Below are 23587 nucleotides of genomic sequence, written 5' to 3' on the forward strand. Positions count from 1 at the left end.
ACTTATGGAGGTAATAATGAAAGTGCTGTTCTGAGGCCAGGAGTGTGGTATTGAGAACTGTATCATCAAGGGTTTTAGCTTCCCAGAGAAAGTCTGGGGGAAGAGATGCTGAAGAAGCCACATTGTGTTTTGTCCCTGTATCTCCTTCATGGACTTTGGGCCCCAGAGCGATTCCCAAACTCCCATATGGTACTAGGAGTAAACAGAAATGAAAGAATAACTAGAATGGAAGAAGAGAGCAGCTTAAAGCTCCACCAGAGCTGAAACTCTCCAGAAACTTAGACAATGAGAAGAGATTTAAGTTGAGCTTCAGCCTGTATCTGCAAGCTCTGGGAACCAGTGACAAGGAAGACTATCCGAAGGTAGTCATTTCTGACAATAGCAAGTTCTGATGCACTGGAGGTGCATAAGAGTTTTCAGTGAGCCTTGTTTGCCTGAGTTACCTATGAAACTGTAGTGCAGAAGTTTGGGGAACATTGCACTTCATGTAAAATGAGAGCCAAGATATTTTTAAGCAGAGGTTACACAAAGAACATGAAAACTATACATGAGTGTATGGTTGATCTAAGGCTGAACAGCCAATCTTGTAATTTTATTAGAGACCAGATTATAGCTGGAATCCAGAACAAAAATAAAATAAAAAAAAATCAGACTATTGGGTCAGAATTAGTCCTGGAGTAGGCCTTTGGAATTTGCCAAGCAAGGGAAGTCATCCCATCTGGAACAAAAGCTTATGGACATAGAAGTGCAATGACACTACAGACATGATTGAAAATCCAAAATACGATAAGAGACTTGAGGCAGCAAGACAAGTGGAGCTCAAAGTCAGAGTCAAGCAAGACCAACACATGGAAATGCACGCTGTCATCCAACACAAGTCAGGAAAATGCTCAGTATGTGGGAAAAGATGCAAATATCACTTTGCAAGGACCAGCAGAGTGTGCACAGCATGGACAAATGGGATGATGACAGCAGCACCACTATCTCAGGTGAATTTTTCGTAGGAGCAATGGACATTGTTGCAGCAGCAGATGATTGGACTGTCTCTTTATTCATTTTAAATTGGAAACAGGCACAAACCACTGTATTTCCAGACACCAGTGTTAAACACTAAAAGAAAAGCCACAGGTAATGAAAGGTAAACTGGGAAAACTAAGGCTCACAGGATGAGCCCATCCCCACTAAAGGAGGATACTAGATATATGGGTAAATCAACTGGAAGTGATAAGACTTGTAATAGTACTTGGCAAAAAAAATATCCCCCATTATTGGGTTAAGCGTGTGTCAAGCCCTTGTTCTCATCAAGAGGGTGCACTCATTGGAGGGGCAGTGGACCAAAATACTTGAGAAAGAGTTTGAGGATATATTCCAGGGGAAAGGAAAGCTCTCAGAGTACAGAATAGAGCTGAAAGTGCCCAACTATCCCACAGTTCACACCCCTAGAAAAGTTCCAGTCGCCTTAAGGGAGAGGCGAATAAGAATAGTTGGATAGGCCCATTGCTCTGGGAATCAGAGCAAGTAAAAGAACTAACAGGTACACTTAGTCTTCACTGGGGGGGGAGGGGGGGGGAGGGAAGAAGCGGGAGAAAAAGAAAAAGACAGAACAGAAGCCTCCTCTTACATGTAGATCCAAAATAATTAAAATGTTAAAAAGGGAAAACTTCTCACCATCTACAAGGGGAGACTTTTTGCGGGATATGTCGGATGCCCGGAGGGTTCAGGCAGATGCCTTTAGAAAAACAACACATATCTGTGCACATTCCACATCCTCTTTGCTAAACATAATTTCCGCAGACCATTGCTTGGATTTTGTTCTGCACCCAATGTGTTTCACTAGAAACAACAAATTTTTAAATGCTATAGAGGGTACTAAGCTTTAAAATAGATTATGTTGTCAGTAGAAAAGCATGATCAGAGATCCAGTGTAGCCAACGATTTTAGTTTGTTATCCATTTATTGTGTGATGTTATGGATTAATCAATGTTATATTACATATATTCATTGTATGTTAGAGTTAAATTTGTAGGATCATAAAGGTATAAGATTGATCAGTATTTAGAGGAACCAAGTATTAGACATGAATCAGACAAGCTGAAATGCAAGAACCTGTAAGTTGAGGCATACAAAGACTTTAGTTTAGCTATTTTAGGCCTTGGAAACAAGAAATGTCATAAGTGACAGGAAAAATAACTATGCCCTAAGATTATGGGAAGAGAGGTACCAAGTGGTAATATTGCAAAAGATTACCCAGAAGATTAATATTAAATCATAAAAATACTGTAGAGGAGTATATGTCTCTGACATGCATCTTAACCACAGGATACAGCTTGGGCATCAATGCTAATGAGAATAAAGAGAATTTACACAGCCTATATAAAATTGGGGTCCCTTAAGTTTCTAGGGGAAAAGAGAGTTGACACTTTTATGGAAATGCACAGAATGTAGGTATTGCCAGAATCACACTATAAAAAGGGGATGCCCAGAACAGGAAAATTGAACTCCCTATGGGAGACTCCAGCAGAGATCATCCCTCTACTGATGATCAAGCCATGAAAGACCCATCAGATCCTAACACTGTTGTTAAGGTTGGGAGTATACCTATATTTGTAACTTGTGCATAGGTCTGTATAGATTTCTATATGCTTGGGTAATCATAACTTTAACTGTAATAAAACTTGTAAAGCAGACTAGACCTTGTACTTGTGAATGTATGTGTGGTCACTACCTTTGGTCTTTATGTGTTCCAAAACACTCCAAATCTGAAGCAAGTAGCAGAGGTGATGTTCACTCTGTTAAGCTTGGAACTGTGGCTGCTAGAGCCAAACCCAGGGTGGCGTAATACCACATTACAAAATTTATTTGAAATAAAATAAAAGGCTACACCAGGCAGCTCTGAAAAGAGCAAGAGCTGCTGGGCTAAAGCTGAACAAACAAATGTAAATTTCATATAATGCAAATAGCATATCCAGGAGAGAAGTGAATACAGTAAGGTGCACAGATAAGATCACAGCAAGGTTGAGGCCATCCACAACATGCCTGCCCCAACAGACAAGGAAGGGGTACAAAAATTCCAAGGAATGGTGAGCTACACAGAGAAATTAATCCAGCTGCTCAAACCAGCAACCCCAAAGCACTACCTTGCAAAAGATGTCCAATAGACATAGGATGCAAAATCATGTCCAGTTCAACATATAGCCTTACCTTAGGCCTCTGTTTATTCTCCAACAGAAAAGAAAAAAAAGGGGGGGCAATGTCCTTTTCCCAACCTAGATTGTAGCTACTAACCAGGCTAAGAGGTCAACAGAGCCTCTTTCCCCTTCATACTCCTCTACTGCAGCCACAGAAGAATATACTCCCAGCTCCTGCCTACTCCCAGGCCCTCATTTGTATCCCCCAGCTAGGAATCATCAGACCCAAGCTCTTCCTGCCATCCAGCTGGGTTTAATGAGGCCCAACACCTACCTGCCAAGCTATTTTTCAGAACAGAGCTGACAACTCCACAGCACCCTGACTGTTAAAGGGGCAGACTACTCTGTTACAGTGTGCTTAGGTAATTTGTTGGATTCTGGATCTTCAGCTCCCACTGAAGTCAGTGGATGTTTGTGAAGGGCAAGGAATAGAGCAGCAGGAGGCTTTGTTTATAATATTCAGACAATTGGAACAAAAATACATGAGTGAAAGGTACACCTCGTCCTGACACCAGTTTTTACCCACAAGACATGCTAAATGACCAGAAGGACACAGAACCTCAGTACATGAGTATATTGTCTAAGCTAAAAGCAGGCTCTGATCCTGAAAAGGAATCTGTGTGGAAGGATTCTCATGCCCATATGGATCCCTTTGCAGGAATGGGGTTTAGATTAGGAATTCAAGGATGCATAAATCAATTTAACAACTCATGCCTTTATTCCTATTCTTTCCTCAGTATGGAACCATGATACTGAACAGTGGAAAATGTCATCTTTCTCTGCGTTGTTTCTCTATGCAACTGCTTAGAAAATCAAACAAAAAAATAAACCAACCATCTTGACATGCAGGCTGCTGGGGAACCCAGATTTCAGAGGTCCATGGTTCTGGGACAGTGTTGTCCTTCACTCAGGGTGACCACTAAAAGGCAGGGCTGCCCTTGGGGGGAGGGAGGAGGCAAAAGGGGCTCTTTGCCCCAGTATTCCTATTTTGAGAGGGCCCCCAAACCAGTGGAACAATATGACAAAGGGTGATGTGGATGGCTGGGCCTGTGACCTGGCACTCAGGGTCGCAGCACAGCATCAGGTTTGGCCTGGGTGACTAGGCCAAATTTGCGTGAGTAGCTTTACAAGCTGGGGCGTGGAGTTGCAGCTCCACAGTAGCTAGATCAGCGCTTGCATGCAGCATACTGGGGCCTTACTTGCCAGCTGCAGAAACCATGGAGACTTCTCTCAGCACTGGGGACCAGCGAGGAAGCTGGATGGACCTCTCTCCCTGGAGAGTGAAGCTCACCAGCAGGGAGGGGTAATAGAAGGAATAGGCGAGAGGAGTCCAGGGCTCTGGGAGGAGGTGGGTTTACAGGCCCATGGGCCAGGGGTGGGGTGGGGTTAAGGCTTTTCAGAAGGGTGGGAAGCTTCAGGCTCAGATTTTGCTCCGGGCCCCCCACAACCCCTGCTGAAAGGCACAGTTCTTAATACCACAAAGAGCACCTACACTGACTAGCTACATGGGCCACCAAGATGGAAATGCAACTCCCTGCAGCATAGAGATGTCAGGTTCTGTGTCACTACACACACACACACACACACACACAATTGCTTCTTTCTGTTCACTTGAACTTAAAACAACTGCTTCCCATTAGGTCCTTGCTCTGTGTATATTTTCCAGTGTACAGAGGAAGATCTGCAGGTCCTGATTTCATACACTTGCACCTCAGTGACATTAATCAATAACACCACCACCTTACAAGACACCCTGAGTAGGGACAGCACCTAGTTGTGCTTCCTCATGTTCACACCATGTACTGAATTGTGACTCTTTGGTCCTTGCCTTCCCTCCCACTTGCTCTGCAGGGGAAGTAAGCTGCACCAGCCCTTTTTCTGGCACAACTTACTTCCCCAAACATGCTGGCTCAGCTGTACTCCCCTTCCCCTTGTAAGGTGATACCTTCTGCTCTCTTACTTTCTCACTGTGGGCACAATGTAGGTAGCTCACAACTGAGCTCTTGGAAAAGGGCTGCCCAGGTAAAGAAATGGAACTTTTACATTCTTGTATCCTTGCTGAATTCAGGTATAGGAGCCAATTATATTAACATTTATTTTTATTAGTACAATTGATAGAAAGCAAAAACAGGAGAAAACTGACAAATGCCATTGCTTCCTCTTCACCTCTCTTCTAATTTTGCATTTAACACCATCCTCCTCAACCCAAGGAAAGTAGCAATGCTAGAACTAATGTGTTTCCCTCATGCCTGCTTTCTTTACTCAAGGCCAAATCTCCTTTGAAGTCAATGGAAATTGTTTGTCCTGCAATGGACTGAGAAAGGACTGCAAGATTTGGGCATTACTCCATTAATAATGATCAAGAACAGTCTGGTTTGTGAACCATTTGTTTGGACCAAATTCTGCCCTTAGATAGGTCTGTTCAATTCCCACTGAATTCCCAAACAGAATGTGGCCCCATGTTTTAAAGGTTGATGAGCCTGGAAATGGCCTGCCATCTTCACATTATTTAGTGAATGCAAACTGAGTATATTTTGCAAATAATTCAAGCTGTTTTTACCAGGAGCAGCATTACTGAATGCTTAGTTGATTGAGCAAATGAACTCATTTCAGAGTTGTCATTATGTCCATCTGATCCTAGAATGAAATGAAAAGCATTCCTGAATGTTAGCAAAATTTCTGCCCAGTGACATAATAGCACCATGAGAGCCATAGGAAACATAGCAAAGGAAAGGAGAATACATCTTACTGCACAAGGCCTTTCTAGATTAGGAAACTGGCAAATACCCAGCTCAAGTAACAAACTTTATTACAATATGCTTAACTGCTGTCCAGTTTCAATAGCCTATGAAGGTGTGAGTTTATCAAGCCACTGGCTAATGAAAGATCTCATATTTGGAAGCTGCTCATCAAGTGCAAGTTATACCTGAGATCAATTTGGCCCAATGAGCCTGCCACTTTGCGTTTGAAATCTGGAGCCGTGTAGCAGTGGTGAGGAAACAATGAACATCACTGGAGCAGCTGGCCATAAAAATATACGTTTACCTTCAGGGAAGCAGCCAAAAAGCCTATTTGCAGAGCCTTAGAAGAAATATATTTTCTCTGTCGCCTCATTCTATAGGTGCTGGAACTAAGGGTGCTGCTACACCCCCTGGCTTGAATCAGTTTCCACATATACAGAGTTTAGAGTTTGGTTCAATGACTCAGTACCCCCACTATACACCCTTGCCTCATTCACCTGCTTTGTAACCATGGAGACCTTTTGTGAGCAACAAATCACACCCTGGGTTGGTTTCTATTTCTGGGGTGCAGGGCTTGCAGTGTAGTCAGTGCCAAATTCATTGCTGTTGAAGGATTTACCTATGGCATTGCCTTTTTATCATGTGTCCTAAGTCTGTCTTCAAAGCCCAAGCATTAAGAGGAAGCAAAAATTCAATGTAAATCTAATTCCGGAAGCAGTTTCAGATGATATATTAAGGTCTCCGCTCTAAAGTATCCGTTCAAGTTTCTAAGCCATAATAATAGATGCTGTTATAAAATTATGCTAAGTTCTTGCAGTACCATTTATACCCTATTTCCAGCCCTCTGACCCCCATCCAGGAATATGTTTGGTCCACAGGGCTGGAAAAAACATAATATTCTGGTTGTTCTCTGTGATCCTTTTGTTCAAACTTTGAGCCATTTGTTTTTAAAACCAGCAAAATAAGCAGCTGCAAAACAGCAAATACTTGATTATTGCCCTGTCATGTCTGTGCATCCAGCTCCTTGTCAATGACAGCTTGGGATTGCCTCACTGTCAGTTCCTTACAGGTAACCCATCCATCATCTTGGGGCCCTTCACAAGGACCTTTGTTCTTTCTGTAGTTCAGAAAACTGCTTTGACTGTTCAGACTGATGATTATTGGAAAACCAAGTGCCTGACATTACCCCTTCCTTGGCTTCCTTTCAATAGTTTGCAGAGTTTTCAACTGTTCCCCAGTATGGGAGAAAATCCTATCAAAGAATAATTCACCACCCATCAAGAGCCAAAATATGAGACATTGACTGATAAAGTGAGAGGTAGCCAAAATGGGAAGAGAACAAAACAAAAATATGGCTAGGAAGAAAGCTTGATATGTGGGATTAGTGATGTAAAAAGCTCTTCTTTTCCTTTAATCTCAGTTTCATAGCTCAAAGGTCCAGAATAATAAACAGTAAGATATCAATAGTTTATATACCTCATAATTAAATACCATTGACAAGTAAGATTCCAAGAGTTGTAACAATAAGATAGTATTTATGATAAATCCCTGCCCAAATTCCATTTTGGGTAATTGAATTCTGCTCCTCTAAATTCACCCTGTCCTATGATATAATGTTACTGCAAGCAATTAAACAGTTGCTGTCCTGCACCGCAGAAGGAACTGCTTTTTGTTGGTAGGAAAAATAATTCCAATAAGGATAGTTAATAGATTTGTTTTCAGATTTTAAAGAACTTTGGAAGCTTTGCAGATTAAATGGGCTACATAAATCTAAGTCTATTAGACAATAGACAAGATAAAAAAGAAAAGCTGGGGGCTGGATTTATTTTGATAAAAAAAATCCACATAAAAATAGTCATGCCTTCTTATCCACATAACCACATGTACTTTGTGTAGTTACCAAGTAAAAAATAGTAACAATGAAGAGATGGTAAACCTATCACTAATCTGTTTCTACTATTCACAAATTATTGTACTGAATGTTTAAAATTCCATTATACTATTTTGTTTAGCATCTTTCAGAATGAACTGTAGCCCCTAATGCTTCAGAAAGTTTAATAAAATGATACACTGTAATAATATAATTAGAAATAAAATAATTGGGTGAGATAAAGGCAACAAATACAAGATGGCATAGGTCAGAGGGGTTTTTCATCTTAGATTTAAATGAGATGGGGAGGGATACAGAAGGCAGGAGAATCAGCATAAGCTCTTGAACAAATCCATTGCCACACTGGAAGATCCCTAACCCATTTCCATTAACAGAATGAAGAGGGGGAAATGCTTTTTAGCCTGCTTGGGACTTAGGATGAAACACAATTAGTCACTCTTAAGTATTTATTTTCCTAAACCCAACACAAAGGGTCTTCTCCTCTTTGGTACACCAGTTTTATCTCATCGTAATTCCATTTACTTCAGTGGAGCTACTCTTGATTACCATTAGTGTAAGTGAGATCAGAATCTGCTCCAAAAATAGAACACTAGTTGGGACATAGAGCGAATCTAATTTGGTTCTGAGGGCTTTCGACATGGTGACTTACTGCACAGCAAGCCAGGTGTGAATGTACAATGCATTAGCCAGCCATACATTAACCTACATTGTGGTCCCTGCTGCTGCACACTAGAAGTTCCATACTTCTCTTTGATGTAGTCTCATTTCAAAGATCAGTATATTGATATGTACTACAGAATTTTTAGCATGTGGTACCAGGGTCCACACATCCAGTTAACATGTGCCAGACTACCGTGCTGTAGACTGACACCCTGGTTTGCCAGACACTAATTCGCAATGAAGACTAGCCCTAAGTATAAGAGTGTACTGTGTGAATAGCACAACCTTTGCATTTTTACTTTTCAGTCTCCCAAACACCAGAATGAAACCTATTTCACAGTGGCTGTGCGGCTATATTTTATTAATCTTTTCATGAAAGGTGCTGACATCAATAGATCTACACTAGAAAAATTTACTTGCTAAGCACACTTAAGCAATAATAAATTGTCTGAGCATTTTTGTGTGTGGATGTGAGGTATTTTTACAAGTGTGCCATCAGCTATGCTACGTAGATTATGATTTTTGTTTTAGAGTTAAGTACTAGTTTATTTTGAGCTGTTTCAGCCTGAACCTTTTTAGCATGCCAGCAATCCTCTTCTTCAGGGATGCCAGCCCAAACACCAAATCCTGTTCCAAGGGAGCAACTATTCCCCAGGAATTGACTCTAGTTAGAGAGACCAAGGCAGAGAGCAATCTCCTTTGATGCCTGTCACAGCTCCCCAAAGAATTTGCATCAGAAAAACAACAAAAAACACCCCCACAAATTTCTCCTAAGCCTAAAAACTTGCTCACACACTAAGAAAAAGAAACTGTAAGACTAGGTGTAATAATGCCAATTAGTGACATCTCTCATAATAATATTTATTCCATGTATATCACCACAGTATCTGAACACTGATATGGCAGGTGCTGTGGGACACGACAAAATCCTGTAGTTTAGTCCATGGGTCTACTATATTTCAAGCTTGTACTGTGTTTTAAAAACTAGGGGTTTTTAATGGAGATTGCATTGATAGTTCCATAAACATTTCTAAAGCTTGAGCTCATATCTTTCTTTAAATACGGCTTACTGCTATATAAGCATCAAAATGTTTATTCACTGTCTTACGGGATTTAGGAAGCCCCAAAATACTTAATTATTTTGTGCACAAGATTATTTTTTGGTAGCTGAAAAGTCTCCTTTATTTCTTCCATACAGGGATCTACCTGTTTTGCACCCTGGCTTTGCAGCATGCAGCACCAGCCTGGTTTTTGCTCTACCAATCAAACTCTAAAATATGTTATTTATGCACTTATTTATGTATTTTCTTCACAGTCAATGAAGCTGCAGTTGTTCAGCTGTAACACAGTAATCTCCCCAGACCAATTACTGGGTTTGGAGAGAAAATAAGAATTCCATTTAGTGAAGAACATTTAGGTTGAGATTTGTTTTCATTTTGCATTGCCAGTGCTACAGAAGCTAGTTATTATTATTAGACTTGGTTTAAATTTGGCCCACTATATTAGAACTTAGAGCAGCTGTTGATAAAAGAAAAAATGAAGTAAAAGAAGGAAAATCTGCTATTACATTATAGCACAATGTTTAACTGTATCTGACAAGAATTCGATTCTGCTAACGATGTTAAATCTGTTTAGTTTAGTGTTAGATCAACAAAAAGGAACATGTTATTTACAAGTTCTTTTCAGCTTTCGAAGAGAGGGCCTGGTTATCTATTTTGTGGCTGTTTTTTGTCGGCTTTTAAAGTGACGTCTAGAGAGCTGTCTTGCCATCATTATCACTATACATTTATCTCTTTCGTATCCTGTGTATAGCTGGACAGATTGTTCTGAAATGTGTGATGGATGAAAGCTCAAGATGGAAACCTGAGCCAGCAATCATTCCAGAATGACAGACATTTCCCAGAGCTTTCCTCCAATACTCTTCATCTCCTGATGATTCTGTAGGACAATGATCTCACGCATCAAATCCTTAAGAAAAGAAAAAAAGAAAAGAGCACACAGTAGGAGGAATAATACGCAGTATCACTTTCATAGAGCCATGATCATGGCCAGCTATCATTTTATGGCTTCAAAACTCATCCGGTGTTTGCCAAAAGACTCCCCTGCTGTACAACCTACTGGCTTCATCAATTCTTCTCTTTTATTTGTAGTTTGCCAATTTGCATATTTGGATGTAGGAAAAATGTAGAGTTGCGTTTCACACATTGTGTCTCATCCAGATGAAAAGGGTTTGTATTCTATAATCTGAACCCCTCCCCCCACCCCACTGTGGAAATATAAGTACCCAGACTTTGAAATCAGAAGATGCAGATTACTTTTATTTCTAAATGAATCTAGTGCTGATGAAAGAAGCCAGATTAACAGCCATTGATTCTTCTACCAGATTGCAACTGGAATATTTGAGGAGTGAAAAAGGTATTAGCTTTACATGAATAAGGGTATCATAATCTGGCCCCAAATACAGTGGTGGAAGTGACTGTGTAAGGTTCCCCAAATCTACAATTTATCCACAACTTCATTCACCAGGTGACTGTCTTCCATGTCCCACTCAATTCAATTAACCCACCCATCACCCTCATCTCAGAAATTCCCCAAAGTCCATCACCTCTCTCTACCATGACTCCCAATGTTTCTGATGCTGAAGGAGGTATGCACAATTTTGCAATAGTGAAGAATTTTTAGTTTGTTTCCCAAGAGTAGACAAGGCCTTAGTGCAAGCATGGTTCCTACTGCAGATAATGAGTTATTGCAACAGGTTTTTTTTGTTTTTTGACATAAATCAATAGAAGTTTGCTTGTTTGCTTTCATTGCTAGCAAAGTGGAAAGCCACTCTGAATTGAAAACTAGAGCTGGCATGACAATGGATATCAGATCTCTGGGATATTTAGCTCCTTGGAAAACGTCCCCTATGACCCACGGACAAGTTAGCAGTCTAAATTATTTTTCAAAAGAATCACAATAGACTTTGAATAGCAACATGATTGCATTAAATTTTGAATACTATTCATCTTATATCTTTGCTTTATTATTTTCTTTTCCATTGACTTGGAAACTATTTTTATGCAGTTCTGCTTTTGTCACAGTTGTAAAAAGTTTCAAAGATCAAGTTCATCCTTGCATATTCAGATAGAATGGGGACAATAAATTAATTTTGGATACCTGTAGTTTCAGATTCAGGGGAATAATAGATATTGGGGAAACACAAACTTGAGTGGGAAAGGAGGGCAGTTGGAATAATAGCTGTTTTGGAATTATTTGCCACTGCTGAGTATCCTGAGGTATGCTATAACCATGCACCCACAACCAGGTACCTCATTTTGGAAGCTATTCAGGGACTATTCATTGCTAAGAGTGAAATATGGCTGAGAAGTTCATTTTTAGCTGAATTTCTTAAGATAATTTATTTTGTACAGCTGGTGATGTGAAATCTGTTTTCCTTTGTCATTGTGGATGGGTTTGGTTTTGTTTTTGCTTATTTGTTTGTTTTTGAATGGTGGAAGGGATTTAAAAGATTGTATTCTTTCAGGCTTAACTGAATTTCAGAGAGTCTAGCTAGATTACAGATAAAGTCATTCTTATTTAATTAACTTATTTAATGGAAAGTTGCTGCACGAAACACTGGCTTGCAACTTGCTTAATGGCTCTGGTAAAATTAGTGTTAAAAGATGTTTAAAACCATTCCTCTCTTTCTCTAGCCATGAGCTGTGTTAGAAATGGAATCTAACAGTCCCCTGTTTCACAATGCTGGTTTAAAAACCAGTTTGGTTAAACTGACACAAAACCTCGTCTGTGGATACTCTTAAATTAATTTAAATCTACTTTATATAAATTTAGTTTAAGTTAGTTCCTTACTGAATTAAGCTCAATAGTTATAAGTCTTTTAAAACAGATTTAAGTGTGTTTACAGGGGTTTGCACTGGTTTAACTAAATTGGTTTAAAAACTGCTGCAAGTTTGCGTGTATAGTAGGCCCATGAGGAAAGTATTCATGTCATTGTTAACTATGGACCTTATATTCACACCAGGCCATATTCTATCCTCACACACATGCTACTGCAAACAGATATAATAACGAAAACAGTGTGATTGTGTAAGTAAAATGAAGGGCAGTATTTGACAATGATCCCACCTTGCCACACAATCCCACATGGTCAATCTGTAAAGGAAACAGAGATTCTGCTTGACTCAGAGTTTACTTCAGCAATGTACCAGGCCAAATTAATCCCTGATGTAACTGAATTGAAACTCTGGCAGCTGCACAAGAAATGGAGGTTATTCTTGGCCAGAATATCTAAACACACCAATACATACACAAGAAAGTGGATTTGGACATGTCGCAACATGGTGCTTCTAAATTCCCAGTGAGTAAATTGCAGAGATACTTCTGAAGGACTCATTGCTGAAATTTTTCAGTGGCTGCTGATGTCCAGGGTGAGTTATTGCCTGCTCACTTCACTACCAAGATTGTGACTGTAGGATAAATGTGGTATTTGATATGGGGCATTTCCATAAGGTATCTACTTGGAGATGTAACATAAGTTTCCATGAGCTTTCAGTGAAAACTACTTCCTACTGCAAGACATTTTAATTTGCAATTACAGCCTTATGTCTGGTATATTCGACATGAGAAATTCATACAGAATCAATGAATAGCTACCACTTCCTTGTTATTGTATAAAAGATTCATGTTCACTATATGCTATTAAAAATTCAAAGCTATGGCAAAACATTTAAAACATTTACATCTTTGCAGAGAAAGATGTGACCCTGCAGTGTCTAGTATTTGCATGTGGACAGAGTAAATAGAAATTGTAATATTAGTAATCAGGAACCTCATATAGTTGAGAGACTCTCACTGGATATACCCCTTGAAACACAAATGCTTAGCCAATTTTTTGATGTTACCTCTACCTACTTGTGACCCACTGTGTTACTCAGTTCACTGCTCCTTCTATACCTTCACAACTGTCAAGTTTCTGGCACCTTGTGCTGAATTTAGCCTAATGAGGAGTGTCACATTCAACAGCACATTTTGCACCTCTCCAGGATCTGCTCTAATGGCTGATCTCAACTTCCCACATGCAGAGGACATCCAGGGAGTTCCAAGCACATAGGGAGAAAAAAAATATGAGTCAAGTTCTCTAGTGTGCATGTGACCTGAGAATTTTGTACTGAGGTGCAGCCCCACCTCCATGGATACAGCACTCCCTCCGGCAGTAGGGTCCGTATGGTTTGACCTCGGATGGGAGACGGTTGGGTTCAAGGATGCTGCACACCAGCTACTGAGCCAAGCTCTCTGGGGCCCTTTCATGTCAATATGCAAATGTGGGAAAGGATGGAGCAAGGGAAGACTGGGATAGCATCAAAGAATCTGCTATTTAAATCCCCTGGCCTTCCATCAGCAGTTAAGCCATTTTCAGGGTGTGTGGAGCTGCTTTTTGACATAGGCATAACCTTTCTGCCAGGGGCTGTCAGCAGCAACAAGGGCTGGATTCAAATGGTCAAGAGGGATTCCTCTTAAAAATTAACAAACACCACCAGCTTGAGTCCCAACCCAGAAACCTGGGAAAAGTAAATACCTTCCCTGGTTGCTCTTAACAGGCAATACTGCCCCACTCACCAGCACTGAGTTTGTGTGTGAAACAAGAAAAGACTTTCAGGGGACATGGCATGAGCTTGGGAGAAATTACAACAGTATACAAAGTGAATTATAAGCAAAACATCCCCCCTGTTGTCCTTTCCTTCAGTACTCCACCCATCAGTGTGAATATCTGATAGGCAAATGCCCCATTAACGCATCACTTCCCCCTCCATTGCGCTCACTCACAGTTTGGTGTCAGTGGATAGCATATTCCCTGAGTCTGGGAGTGCAGTTGGGCAGACCTGTCTCTAGTCCCTAGGGGAAGTGCTGCCTGGTCCAACCCAGTGGCTCTGTCACCTAACCTAGCCATAGTGATTTCAGCTTTTTTAGTGCTGGGGAGGGGATGGGGCCTCACCACAGGTCACGCAGCTTTATTGCTTCAGTGAAGAGTCAGCTCTGTATCATCTCTCCTAGTCAGGTTGTCTCCATCATCTATTCACAAAATATTCAGTGGAGGAGGAGAATCAATAGGATATAAAACCCTTGAGCAGAGTCTTTGCCACCAGGGATGCATTCCTTGCCACAGGGTAGAAACTCCTTTACCCTAGTCTCATCTCACCCCACCAATTAGGACTTAATGTCCAAGTCTTATGAGTCCCCAAAGTGTCACTTGGAGGATTTCTGGGTATAAAGCTTATGCAAATAACTTCTGTAGCCATACTTCCCCTTGTTCGCCAAAAGATGGGAGTAGAGAACTCCTTTCTGTATGAAGCTTCTGTCCACCTGTTTTAACAGATATAACAATGAGTTCCATACCTTCAGGCCACAGAACATACATTGGGCTAAAGCACCCTCAGTGAGGTGGCTGTGGAGCCACTCCAGGGGTTTCAGGCAAGACACCCATCACCCTAGCATCTAGCCTAGATACTCAGACTAGATGGTGGGTTGAAAATTTAGCCCCAAGTAAGGGAAAACTTTCTCTATTTGGTGTTTATTCCATCAGTAGCAGTGCTTGAATTTAGCACCATTCAGACTGAAGTAGGTGAACGTCACAGAGGGAGATGCTCTTTTATGGATGATACATGCCTGTGACACTGCTGATCACTCTAATTCAACCTGTTCAAATTAACTAGGAAAAGGCTATGGAAACTTGTATTTCTCCCACCTGGCTCTCCCACATGAGTACCCTTGCTATGGGGCTATAGAGTCAGTCTTTCTTCCTCTGGCCCAATGAATATTTATTTATATAAAGTGGAATAGTTCCAACAAGAGACCCTCCCTCCCCCCGTCCCCACAATAAGATTAGCCGACAGCCTTGTGGTTAGGACATTCACTTGGGAGGTAGGAGACCCAGATTCAAATCCCTGCTCTGCTTAACTCAGGGCAGGGACCTGACTCTCCCCTGCCCCCACATTGAGTACCCTAACCTCTGGGCAATCAGCTACTCTGAAGTCTCCCTCAACCAGAAATTCCATTCTGGACCTGAGAAAGTTTAGTTAAAACTTTCATGCAAAAAGTTTCAGTTTTGACAAATTGGCATTTTCCAATGAAAAACATTTAATCAAAAACTTCCCAACCAGCTCTGGCTATGAGAGCTACAGATGAATAGTATTATGTAGGCATTAGTTATGTTAAGGGTTGGATCCTGAAACATTCCTCTGCATAGAACTGATCCAGAAATTAATGGAAATTGTGCAGAACACATGAAAGACCATCCCCTTAAAGAAAAACCTTACATTAACAATGCACACTGAATGTTGTTATCATCTCAAACAACCAAGAAATGCAAAAGTCAAGGTTCCAACAGCAACATTGACTCTCAGCTGTCTTGTACAGGGTATAACAGAAACTTTTGCTATATTATAGCATTTACTGCCGATAAACTCATAATTTAACCTACACATTTTCTACTTCATTGTCATCTTCCAACTTGATTAGTATAAACTGATGGGAATTATTCCTACAGTTGGAGAGGTTTCGGCTGACAAAAACTGACTTGCCTTCAATGTAGCTGGTTCTGAGTGTGAGAGACAATATAATGGATTTTTAATCTCTTGCTGAAAAAAATGTTTCCAGGCTAATATGTTAGCTGGCAGAGTTTTCCTTCAAGTAGATTAAATACAGTGTAAAATATAATGAAGAATATAATGCTACTATCTGCGGTTAGAAGTCCCACACTGAAGGACTGGATCAAGGACATTTTTGGAATGTTTTATTATCTACTGTGGGTGGGCTGAACCGTTACAATGAATACAACATGCCAAGAATAACTGTGGCAAAAGAAGATAAAATAATTTTCACCCCTTTCTTTGGGCTGGGGAAATATATCCTAAGTTCAATCAAAAATGACAATCAATTCCATCCACAGGAAAGAGTCTCAGATCACACTCTTTACTGAAACACACAAAGCCTGCTTAAAAAAAAAATCATTGCTTCAGGTGCACTCTTTCCCCTCTTTCTAAACTTGCAAAAGTAAGACTGATCAGCTTAAATTCCACATACCTAGCTTCAAGCTACACATTGTTGACATACAGGGCTCTCATCACTGGGGGCAGGCAAGAACATTTACTCAGGCTTTAGGAGATATATCCTAGGCCTCTTATAGAGAGACACAGATCCTGATTTCAACTATACCGGAGTAATTCCATTGACGCCAGAAAAGTTACTTTAGAGTTACACTGGTATAGTTGAAATCAGGATGTGGCACAATCTCTTTTAGAAGTTTAATTACAAATAAACAAACTCACCCCAAGGTTACATACTGTAGTGAAGAATTATATACAATGAACGAATGTACATTTGTTTTCAAATCTATTTTGTATCTTCTCTATTAAAAGGGTCCAGCCTCATAACTCTAAGTGTTTGCAGAACGATTATAGAAAACCCCCCAATACACTAGACTTTCCTTCCTGATCCATAAATTGATCATCACCAAAAACATAGATTAAAACCAGTTCTAAGACAGAATGCACCAGGTACTCAGGGCAGGGACCTGAATCTCCCCTTCCCCCTAACCGCTGGGCTATACTGCTTTTTACTGCAATTAGCATTATAGTCACAAACACTGTACCATATGATGTTTATCATATATTTGTGTACTGTGGTGTGTGTAATGCACTCTTTCTTCTCTACAGTTTTAATTCTTCTTGTTTTACATTTCATCCATTAACTACTATGAAATTGTCAGGAAAACATTTTTCATAGGCATCTTTTATAGTCTCTGATGACCTCCTAGTTAAGGCAGGTATCTATTAACATACACAAGAGCAACTGCTTTTGAAATCACAGGTTTCAGAGTAGCAGCCGTGTTAGTCTGTATTCGCAAAAAGAAAAGGAGTACTTGTGGCACCTTAGAGACTAACAAATTTATTAGAGCATAAGCTTTCGTGAGCTACAGCTCACTTCGAATGCATCCGATGAAGTGAGCTGTAGCTCACGAAAGCTTATGCTCTAATAAATTTGTTAGTCTCTAAGGTGCCACAAGTACTCCTTTTCTTTTTGCTTTTGAAAGTATCCATTATCCCCAGAGATTTCAAGGCTCAGAGTCGAAAACTTGGATCTGAAAACTGAAACTCTGAAGAAGGTAAGATCCAGATCCAAATGTGTCACTTGGCATATCTCTAAATCAGAGGTGGGCAAACTATGGCCCATGGGCCACATCTGGCCCATAGGACATCCTGCCCGGCCCTTGAGCTCCCAGCCACGGAGGCTAGCCCCCCGTGCGGCTGCCAGTCCTGGTGCTCCGAGCGGCATAGTAAGGGGGCAGAGAGTGGGGGGGTTGGATAAGGGGCAAGGTCCCTTGGGGGGCAGTCAGGGGTCAGGGAGCAGGGGGCAGTTGGATGGGGCAGATGTTTGGGGGGGTCAGGGGATGGGAACGGGGGGGGGGTTGGATAAACGTAGGAGTCCTGGAGGGCCTGTCAGGGGGCAGGGGTGTGGATAGGGTTTGGGGCAGTCAGGGGACAGGGAGGAGGGGGGTTGGAGAGGGGATGGGGTCCAGCGGGGGCAGTTAGGGGCGGGGGGTCCCAGGAGGGGGCTGTCAGGGGACAAGGAGCAGGAGGGATTGGATGGGTCAGGAGTTCTGAGGGGGGCAGTCAGGAAGCAGGAAGTGGGAGGAGGTGGATGGGGGTGGGGGGCAGACTGTTTGGGGAGGCACAGCCTTCACTACCTGGCCCTCCGTACAGTTTCAGAACCTCGATGTGGCCCTCAGTCCAAAAAGTTTGCCACTCCTGCTCTAAATAGTACAGTTAGCCTATAGAATGAGAGACTAAAGAAACAGGATCAAGTAGGGATGGAAAGAATAATTTTACAAAGTTTAGAATATGGCAAGAAATACTTTACAATCAGAATCTTTATTGCTTGAATTACCAGGCTCCCATGCAGAGAAATATTTGTACTCAAAGGTTACCTGCCAAAAGGGTGGAGAAAATGCTTTCACCCTTTTGTAACTGTGATGGGGTAATCTGTTCCTTAAAGGCTGTAGTGCCTAGAGGACAGCTCAGCCCACCACATTGCATGATCTTTTAAGGGTTTGCAAGGTCCAACATAAGGACCGAAAGGGGATATGGATAGCTTCAAGGAGGGTATTATTGACTCAGAGGACCTGAGTTATTGAGTTACTGAGATGGGAAACTGAGGCAGGAATGCCTGGAATGCCACACTTAGCCTAAAGAGGGCACTGCAGGACAGTCACACCTTGTAACGGTAACCTAGAAAGAATTGGCTTATCTTCCTCCTGAAACTGGGTTCAGACAAAACCACACAACACCGCTCCCTCCCCCCCGCCCCCAAATACATCTGGCCAATTACTCATCTGCAGAAAAAAAATCCTATTTGACCCTTGCAAGGGACTTGCTGAAGCCCTGAAGCATGAGATTTAATTGTAGTCATCGTCTTAATGCAGAGCTGCAAGCATTGAGCAGTGCAGGCCATCCTGTTCTCCCTAGGGCCCATGAAAGCAGGAGATTAACAGGGGGATTCATAGACTCCAAGGCCCGAAGGGACCTGCCTGACCCTCTGCGCCCACAGACAGCATATTTTTAAAAATATATCTAATATTATTTTAAAGACTCTAAGGCATGGTGATCCACTGCCTGGAAAGTTGTTCCAGTGGTTAATTACCCCTCCCGCCCAGGAAATTGCATCTTGAGTTGTCTAACTTTGATTTCAAGTTATTCGATTCTTTGCCTTCTGTCAGTAAGACTGAAAAGCCCCTTACTGTCAAATATCTTTTCCATATGTACACAATGATCAGATCACCTCTCTGCCTTCTCTTCAGCACACTGAATGTTGTCTGCTTAAGCCTTATAGTTTCCTAAAATCTTTGGGGGCTGAAGACCCACACGTTCTATACTTCAGTTCTTCTATGCATTCATTTGGCAAAGCAATCTACTAATAACTAGTGTTTTAGTGATAAAGAAGGAGTTCTCAAATATTCTTATAGTATGAACCATATCTTACTACAGAGTAAGTTTCTTGGACACTTCTCCTCCCATTCCTAAATCATATGGCACAGGCATGTTAACTATACCAATTGCGTACCCAGAAAGCATTAGCAAGGTAGTTAATGGATTTTTAGCTTCTTTTCTTGGGGTTAAGCAATTGGAAACAAGAAAGAGAGTACAGTCTGACCAACCAGCTGTCTCTAGACTACCAGCAAAGGCTTTGCAGACTGCATTTCAAGGGCCAAATACTGCTATTTTGCTACTCTGTCATTGATTTATTTTTGGGTTTTATAGCACCAGCCTTCTACCTTAAGTGTGCCATAGTAATCAAACAGAAATTAGTACACATTTCAAATTGCCAATGCTCCTATAGTACAAACCCACCACAGAATAACAGCCATCCCAAGTCAAGCTCCCTATAACCAGGTCCAGAGGTTCCAGAGATTGAGGTGGGGTGGGATGGGGGGACATATGAACCATTGTACCTCCCCTTTAGAACACTAGGCTGGAAGGGAACCTGCTGTGACTGGCCCAGCTGGCTGGCAGCTGGGTCCCACTGTGTTATGCTGAATGCAGCATGCCACACAATGGCCAGGTCCAGCTCGGTGTTGTGCCACACACAGGCAGCTGGCCCTTCACCAACCAGCTGCTGAATTGGGCAACAGCTTCTTTTGGCTCTGGGGACCAGGAAGTGGGGTGGACCTATCATCCAAGGGCCTTGGGTTCACCAGCAGGGTGATAGGCTCTGGGATGGGGGGCATCCTTCCAGCATAGTCATCAACCTACAGTTACCTGGAGTAAAATGGAACTGCAGTCTCTCGGCTGTCTGTCTAGCAGAGTAGCTAAAGAGATGTCTAAGACTGGCTACCAAACCTACTGCAGTCCCCAACAGGCAGTATCCAGGTGAGGTCACTGATACATGATGATTCACATAGCCCATTCTCAGTAGTAGACTAGATGTTAATCTCCCACACAGCAAAATGTGTGCCTCAAGCCCAATCTCATGCTTCAACCTTTGTCAAATGACATTCTTTTGCTGACCTATTTCATTCTAACTTCTGGTGACTGGCAGTTGATCATCTGTCATAGAAGATGCCTTCTTGCTGTAAAGACTTTATATAAACTCTGGATTGTTTTTACAGGAGATAAAGATAATGAAGTTGCCGTCATCTGATATAGTTCCCATTCAATTTCAATCACATGGTTACTTATGCTCTGTAAACTTTACAGTATAGTAATTCTAGTTAGAGCGACCTGAGCATTTCTCAAATGTGGCCAATGTGGCTGCATGCGGCCACCAGGGGTTTTTCTTGCGGCCCCAGCCTCTTGGGTGGTTATGGGGGGAGAGGAGGGGCAAGGGACAAAGCTGTGGCCCCTCTCTGGAGACACAAAAGCTGGAGGAGCAGGCAGCCAATAAGTTTCCCACCTTCCCAGGGGCGGTGGGGTTGGACTTCAGCCCTGGGGTGGCAGGCTCCAGCCACGGGGCTTTGGGCTCCGTTCCCCAAGATCACCACCCCTCCCATCACCTCTGGCCCACGCTGCCTCCCCTAGGGCCCCATTGCCCCTGGCTCCCACTGCCGCCATACCCACCTCCCCGTCTAGGGCTCAATTTGTTCCCGGGCTTGCTGGAGCTGAGTAAGTCTGCTGTGAAAAGTGATATTTGTGTGTTTGTTAATACCACTTTGCACAGCAGACTTAGTAGCTAGCAAGTCTTAAAAAAAAAGCAACCAAAAAAAGCAAAAGAAACAATAAGAAAAAAGACAAGAACACGCAAAGCACCTTATTTGTGTTTCTATTCTGTTTAGGTCCGGTAAAGAATAGAGACAACCGTACATTATTTTTATTATTGAGTCTGCAAAAAACCCCAAACCCTACATAAATAAATTACAATGATTTGGACATGTATATGTGAATATTCACTTGTTTTTTCTAAAGTTAATTGAGTATTTTAGGAAAAATTGTCAGAGCCACTCTGAGGCCACCAAAATTTTTGTTGTGAGAACCCCAGTCATAGAACTCCCTGTATAAGTTACTATGTGGATTTTAGATGTTACCAAACTTTCCTGAGAATGACACAAATGAGTCACTTTTCTGTGCATTTTCTAATCAAATAGGTTATCAGAATAAAAAAAGGACAATGAATTTGCTATAATACTTACTTATTGCAACATAGTTATTCTAGCAGTTGCTGCTGCCCTCTCCAGGGCTTCCCCAACTTCAATAGTTCATTACAACACTCAGCCATTTGCTGACTATTTACCCAGCACAGATTTGCATTTTGCATTTGAATTTAACAATTCCTGTATGTTTAGTGCTGTGATCTAGAAATCTCTTATCTTGTGATATCAAAATTCATATCCCAAGTTCCATGCACTGCATAACTGGTTCTGAGGTTTTTCTTGTCTGTAGTGCATATCTGCTGATACCAATATAAATCCGTCAGTGGATTGATTTTTTTCATTTAGCACTCCTTTTGAAGTGGTGTTGTCAGCATTGGTTTGGATCATTTAGGCCAGGGGTGGGTAAACTTTTTGGCCCAAGGGCCACATCTGGGGGTTGGGGGAAATTGTATGCAGAGCCATGAATGTAGGGCTGGGACAGAAGGTTGAGGTGCAAGAGGGAGTGCAGGGTGTGGGAGGGGGTGTGGTGTGCAGAAAGGGGCTCAGGGCAAGGAGTTCAGGTGCAGGGTGTGGCAGGGGCCCCAGGGCAGGGTGTTGGGGTGCAGGAGGGGGTTCAAGGCTGCGGGTTAGGGGGCTCAGAGCAGGGGGTTGGGGTGTGGAGTGCAGGAGGGGTTTGGGCTCCATCCCGGCACCGCTTACCTCGAGCGGCTCTGGAGTGACAGTGGTGTGCAGCAGGGCTAAGGCAGGCAGGGATGTGGTGCCATCCACTTCTGGGAGCGACGCGGGGCCAGGGTAGGCAGGGAGCCTACATTAGCCCCGCTGCACCACGGGGCCGGCAATCCCACGGGCTGGATTAAAAGACCTGATGGGCCGGATCCGGCCCACAGGCTGTAGTTTTCCCTCCCCTGATTTAGGTTCCCCTGGAGAAAGACCATAGGGTTGGAATGCTGTGCTGTGTCACGTGTGGCCTGACATTTTTTATTTACTATTAGAGATTGTAATTAATAAATTTATTAATATAGGATAGGACTGGGCTTGTTACTTTTTGGGGTGCACTCGTTCTACTTTTGTTTAGCAGTGCTTTGCAGTTGTTACTCATCACTCATATGACATTATAATCTCTGGATTAGAGTTCAGTCTCTTTGCAATTTTTACTGCTGATAATCAAACAGCAACAGAAATATTTGTGTGTGCCTCTCATCATCATTAGCTGAAGTACTGCCAACCCAGAGAGAGACTTCTGCTCATGGTCTTACAGTCAGAACCATGGGTAGTAATTACTTGCAGCATATTTACTATTTTTGATAATTTTGTCATGAAGCTTCTGTGCTTTTAAATACAAAACGTATACAATTAAACATAACAAATCAAATACATTTTCATGTACTAACATTTCTGCCTGTAATAAATGCTGATTTAGGCACTCCATGGGAAAAGAGTAGTTATAGTCTGTTGATGTACCTAATGAAAGAGTTCACTGTAGTCATTAATAGTGCTCTAAACGCACATAACTTGCCATTTCCAAGTTTCTTTTCCTTTGATGAATATTTGGCTACAACAAGCCATGTTTCCAAATAATACAGAAAAAGAAAGTTCCCCTGGAGTATTTGCAGTGTCTGAGAATTATTCATTTCTTTCATTGCTTAGGGCTATACCGGGCTCATTAAGGATCAAAAAGTTTTTTGTAAACACAGGTTGGTAAAGGAGGCTTATTTCTGACCTATAGGGTAGCCAGCAGCCACAAAGCAGATGTTATCTCTGGGAAGTGATGGCACCCAGGTATTAAAAACGAGACTGTAGTTCATGGGGGCAGTGTGAGACTGTTCCATATTTAGGAGATGTTGCCATAAATGAGACACTCTTAATTTAAATCAAGAAGCCTGCATTCACCTGGAGGCTATAGCTTGTCTGTCTCTGACCTGTCTACCAAAACCTTCAATTTCCTCTTACTCTCTTCTCCCCTTGC

At 41.9% G+C, this 23587-nt stretch overlaps 2 long non-coding RNA genes across 9 annotated transcripts in view; one reads left to right on the forward strand and one right to left on the reverse strand.

Moving 5' to 3' along the window:
• LOC122459784 overlaps positions 1–23587 on the reverse strand; it is an 80557-nt gene that overhangs the window by 21948 nt on the left and 35022 nt on the right. Inside the window, exons 2-3 of one of the 8 annotated variants that reach the window (XR_006280697.1) lie at positions 14476–14843; positions 12609–12635 (exon numbers count right to left, since the gene is read on the reverse strand). The exons of 1 other annotated variant lie outside the window; for it this stretch is intronic. This is a non-coding gene — a long non-coding RNA (uncharacterized LOC122459784). Of the gene's footprint in view, positions 1–3201; positions 10449–12476; positions 12636–14475; positions 14844–22320; positions 22542–23587 lie in introns of those variants that run through there. 6 more of the 8 variants (XR_006280694.1, XR_006280698.1, XR_006280695.1 and 3 more) reach the window with 6 other exon arrangements.
• On the forward strand, positions 2483–23359 carry LOC122459786. Its single transcript, XR_006280705.1, has 3 exons — positions 2483–2777; positions 7297–7304; positions 23348–23359. It is a non-coding gene; the product is annotated as an uncharacterized LOC122459786 (long non-coding RNA).

Source organism: Dermochelys coriacea, chromosome 4 (assembly GCF_009764565.3).
Source record: "Dermochelys coriacea isolate rDerCor1 chromosome 4, rDerCor1.pri.v4, whole genome shotgun sequence".
NCBI classification, from domain to species: Eukaryota; Metazoa; Chordata; order Testudines; family Dermochelyidae; genus Dermochelys; species Dermochelys coriacea.